Genomic DNA, 5,364 nt, shown 5'->3' on the forward strand with positions numbered 1-5,364 from the left:
GTGGCCGGATCTCAGCTCACTGCAAGCTCCGCCTCCCGGGTTTACGCCATTCTCCTGCCTCAGCCTCCGGAGTAGCTGGGACTACAGGAGCCCGCCACCTCGCCCGGCTAGTTTTTTGTATTTTTTAGTAGAGACGGGGTTTCACCGTGTTAGCCAGGATGGTCTCCATCTCCCGACCTCGTGATCCGCCCGTCTCGGCCTCCCAAAGTGCTGGGATTACAAGCTTGAGCCACCGCGCCCGGCCAAGGTCATATTTTCAAACCTCAGCTGTATGCTCAGCACCCATCAATTCTTTTATTTTTACTTAGCCTCCTCTCCCTCAACTAGTACTCTAAGTCTGCACACATCTTATGAAATACTCCACTTACTTTCAGACTACTTTCATTGAGAAAACCAGAGCCATAAAGCACAATCTCTCTTAATTTGCAGATCTTTTCCTATGAAATAATATTCATAAACCATTCACACTCCTTTCCTTCTAGTTCCTTGATGGTATACCATCTGTGTCATTGATTCGTCAATTACTCCGTCTCTTCTATCATTAACCTTTGTTTAGGGGCAGGCATCATCTCTGAACTCAATTACTATAATAATCTTGACTCTTCTAACCTCTGTTCCTAACCTCTGTTCTTGTCCATATTAACTCCACACTCCACCGTATGTGAAACACAGATGTGTTTATGGGACCAATTTTCTTAAAGTCCTTTAATGATTCCCCTTCACTGTAAGTAAAGTTCAAGCTTGTTAACATGGTATGCAAACTCTTTATAATGTTGAGCCTCATTTCCAGGCAATCCCAGTCTCTTACTTTATGCCCCAGACAAACAAAACATCAATAGTTTCTGCACCCATCATGCCATTTCTTGTCTTAGTGCCCTTGTTTATGTCTGTTTATGACCTTCCCAACTTTCCCACACTGCATTACATCACATCACATCACCCATACCCTTTGCCTAAATAATTTGTTTACTTTATTAGAGTCAGTTACTGAGCCATTTCTACCTAAAAATCTTTCCCTTTGTGCTGTAATAATATCCTGTGACTCTCCATCACCCATTCTTGTTATTTCTTAATTATCTCCTTAAGCCTATGATCTGTCCGCATTGCCCTGACTCTTCTACCATACACACCTTGTAGGTCCTTAAGGGTAGAAACTACATTTTATTCACCTGGATTGACCAACTTTTTAATAGTGCTACCATACTGAAATACAGTTAATCGGGTTCCTCATAACTATTAATACTTTTCCCTGGACATCTTGTTTTTAGAATTGATAGAACATTGCCAAATAGGTTTTTATTTCTTGGTTTGTTTGCTTGGTTGTTTGCTGTTTTCTGATCACAATATGTCCACAGGAATATGTTCACCTCACAAAGGCTAAAACACAAAATGTGAACTTCATAATTCTAAAGTTTCAACTTTACTGTAAGCAAAACTCTTTCTTTCTTTCTTTCTTTTTTTTTTTTTTGAGATGGAATCTCGCTCTGTCACCCAGGCTGGAGTGCAGTGGTGTGATCTTGGCTCACTGCAACCTCCACCTCCTGGGTTCAAGTGATTCTCCTGCCTCAGCCTCCTGAGTAGTTGGGATTACAGGCATGCACCACCATGCCTGGCTAATTTTTGTATTTTTAGTAGAGAGGGGGTTTCACCATGTTGGTCAGGCTGGTCTTGAACTCCTGACCTCGTGATCCGCCCTCCTCAGCCTCCCAAAGTGCTGGGATGACAGGCGTGAGCCCCCGTGCCTGGCAGCAAAACTCTTAATTTGCATTGTGAAATATTTCATGCATACCATACACAAATGTTCACAAATACTTTAAAGAATATTAAACTGATACCACCTGGGTTAGGAAATAATGACCAAAATCTTGAGTGAGTCTCTAGTGGTATGAGGTTCACCACAGTCTGGGCATCTGGGGACAAGGCCCTTTAGCTACAGAAAACATAAGGACCACAGGTAGTAGTTTGCTCTATATTTTTTCTTCAAAAATCACTGTGTTCTATCTCCAGCTCTCAGGAGTAGATCAAACTGAACCCACTTCCATGTGGTGGAATCTGGATTCCTAGCTAACTAGCAGCAGCAGTGCACGCAGGGGAAAACAGAAACTTTACTAGTAAATAGTCAAGACAGTTGACCCCAGACAAGAATCTAGGCCACACTCTAATGAACAACATGGTTGCTCTAACGTGCAATTAATCTGTCCTTAGTCATTAGAAAGTAACTGGGATTGGATCCTCCTCCAAACATTAAAATAAAAAAACAGCAGAAAACTTGAGAAAATATTAAAAAAAAATTGTGTATTATTCTGTTTTCACACTGCTATAAAGAAATACCTGAACTGGGTAATTTATAAAAGAAAGAGGTTTGCCGGGCACGGTGGCTCATGCCTGTAATCCCAGCACTTTGGGAGGCCGAGGCGGGCGGATCATCTGAGGTCTAAAGTTTGAGACCAGCCTGACCAAGATGGAGAAACCCTGTCTCTACTAAAAATACAAAACTAGTCGGGCGTAGTGGCGCATGCCTATAATCCCAGCTACTCAGGAAGGCTGAGGCAGGAGAATCGCCTGAATTCCGGGAGGTGGAGGTTGCAGTGAGCCGAGATCGCTCCATTGCACTCCAGCCTGGGCAACAAAAGCGAAACTCCGTCTCAATTAAAAAAAAAAAAAGAGGTTTAATTGAATTACAGTTCCACATGGCTTGGGAGGCCTCAGGAAACTTACAATCACGGTGTAAGGCAAAGGAGAAGAAAGGACATTCTTCACAGGGTGGCAGGAGACAGGAGAGAGAGCGAAGGGGGAAAGAACCCTTTATAAAACCATCAGATCTTGTGAGAACTCACTCCCTACCATGAGAACATCATGGGGAAACTGCCCCCATGATTAAATCACCTCCACCAGGTGCCTCCCTTGACACGTGGGGATTATGGGGATTACAATTCAAGATGAGATTTGGGTGAAGACACAGAGCCAAACCATATCAAACTGTTTTCATACATTGGGCAACAAGCAGTGTAGGACTAAGAGAAGGGGGAAAAAATGAGATGAGCTCCATGTTCTCTCTAGTTTCGTGCCTTGAAGGCATTTTCTGGTGAAGTGAGGAGACAGTTAAGAAAAGCAGGCTTGATATCAAATATCAAATTTAGGGGAGGCTAAGTCATGTGAAATTTGAAGTACTGAAAATTAAAAGGGAAAGAGAGCACAGAAAAAGCTCCAGAAATCTGCTAAAAGGGTTACCTTTAAGTCTGATGGTGAATAATGAGCTGCGTATGCATAGGGTGAAACTCTACAAGGCTGATAAAGAATGACTGAGGAACTGTAAACTGAGAAAATCCCATTGCTCGCGCAGGGTTGGCAGGTATTTGAATTCCAGCAAGCCATAGTAGAAAGACCTTGTTGAACTCCCTAGAAATTCAGTAGAGACCCCAGAAATGTCATACCTTCATGGTAGGACTAATCTTACCATCCTGACCAGGCTACAAAACAAATCTTGAAAGAATCAAACTGATCCAAAAGTAACTTAGATGTCTACAAAACAAAATTCAATACTCTAAAAAACAAAAAAGCACACACACAACATTTGCAATGTCCAGAACTTAACCCAAAATTACAAGACATGCAAATAAGCAGAAAATGAGACTCATGTGCAAGAGATATATCAATCAGTAGGAATATGTCCAGAAATTATACAGATGATGGGTTTTAGCAGATACTTTAAAGCAGATATTATAATGCCAAGCATGGTGGCTCATACCTGTAATCCTAGCACTTTGTAAGGCCAAGGTGGGTGGATCACTTGAGGTCAGGAGTTCAAGATCAGCCTGGCCAACATGGTGAAACCCTGTTTCCACTAAAAATACAAAAGTTAGGCCGGGCGCGGTGGCTCAAGCCTGTAATCCCAGCACTTTGGGAGGCCGAGACGGGCGGATCACGAGGTCAGGAGATCGAGACCATCCTGGCTAACACGGTGAAACCCCGTCTCTATTAAGAAATACAAAAAACTAGCCGGGCGAGGTGGCGGGCGCCTGTAGTCCCAGCTACTCGGGAGGCTGAGGCCGGAGAATGGCGTGAACCCAGGAGGCGGAGCTTGCAGTGGGCGGATCTCCGCCCACGGCTGCCTCCCCCTGGGGGACAGAGCGAGACTCCGTCCCAAAAAAAAAAAAAAAAAAAGAATTTGATCAGATTTTAGCCTGGGAAATTCTCCCTAACCTGAGTCAGCAGGATTCTTGCTACAAGTGGGCTATGCAGGCCCAACAAAAAGAGGGACCAAGGTCAACGCCTAGTAGAGAAGAAGGCTCAGACGAGCCTGCCTAAAGTTTGGTCAGGGAGAGAGTCTTTGTCAGTTCTTCTTGTTCAAATAAAGAAGAGACATTTTTCTTTCCTCTGAACAATATAAATTTATTTATACTTCTTTTGTTCATTAAGCACCAGCTGAACCATCTGTTGGGACTTGGTAGTAAAGAATATTTGCTGGATAGCACAAACCATCAGACATTTAATGAGGAGAAGTTCTATGAAAAGAAAAAGAAAAAATAGGATTAGTCACTGAAGCAGTCTACAAGCCCAGTTTCTAAGTCCATAGTGCAACCAGTCAAGAATATTTCTAAATGTTGGGCTTTAGATGGTAAAGTGAGGACAGAAGTGACAATCCAGCAGATTTCCTGGTTTGAAGTTTGAACATCTTTGGTGATATCATAGACATCAGTGTCATAGCCATGGTTATATCCCAAGCAGAGCGTGGGAGAGTCTAACTTCAGCTCACCAGGCTTTTTGGATAGTCCCAATAAGGATCTGAACAGTCAGGTTTGCATTCTGTCATAGACCTTTCCATGCATCTATGAAACCGTTCCTTTTTATTGAAAACAAAGCATTCTGACCTGTAGCTGATTGCAAGCACTTTCAGTAAAGCATCAGAGTAAAATAATAACTATATATGATGACTTAGATAAGACTCGCAGTGGCCATAGTTAAAGAGTTTATGAGAGTTCATTTGACAAGGAAATTTGGTTATTTCTATAGCATACAACATTTCAAAATAATAACTGGCATTGTGACTAATAAAATACTGACTGTACATATCATAGACAGCTAGGTTATTGACAACTTTCTAAGAACTGTACAATTTCTAACATATTTGTGTGAATAAATGATATTCACACAAATATGAATGGTTAACCTAGGGAAGAATAAGAATCTCTTCTTATTTGACAATGTTTCTCATGCAATTTAACATATGCAATAAACATTTTTTTAAAAAAAAATTTCTCCTTTTAGAAGGTGAAAGAATAAATCCTTTGAGACTTGCCAGGCGCCCTATGTAAAAACTCAACATTATTAGGATTTTATTTGAGGAAAGAAATATATCGGCTT

The sequence above is a fragment of the Theropithecus gelada genome, chromosome 1 (assembly GCF_003255815.1).
Source record: "Theropithecus gelada isolate Dixy chromosome 1, Tgel_1.0, whole genome shotgun sequence".
NCBI lineage: Eukaryota > Metazoa > Chordata > Mammalia > Primates > Cercopithecidae > Theropithecus > Theropithecus gelada.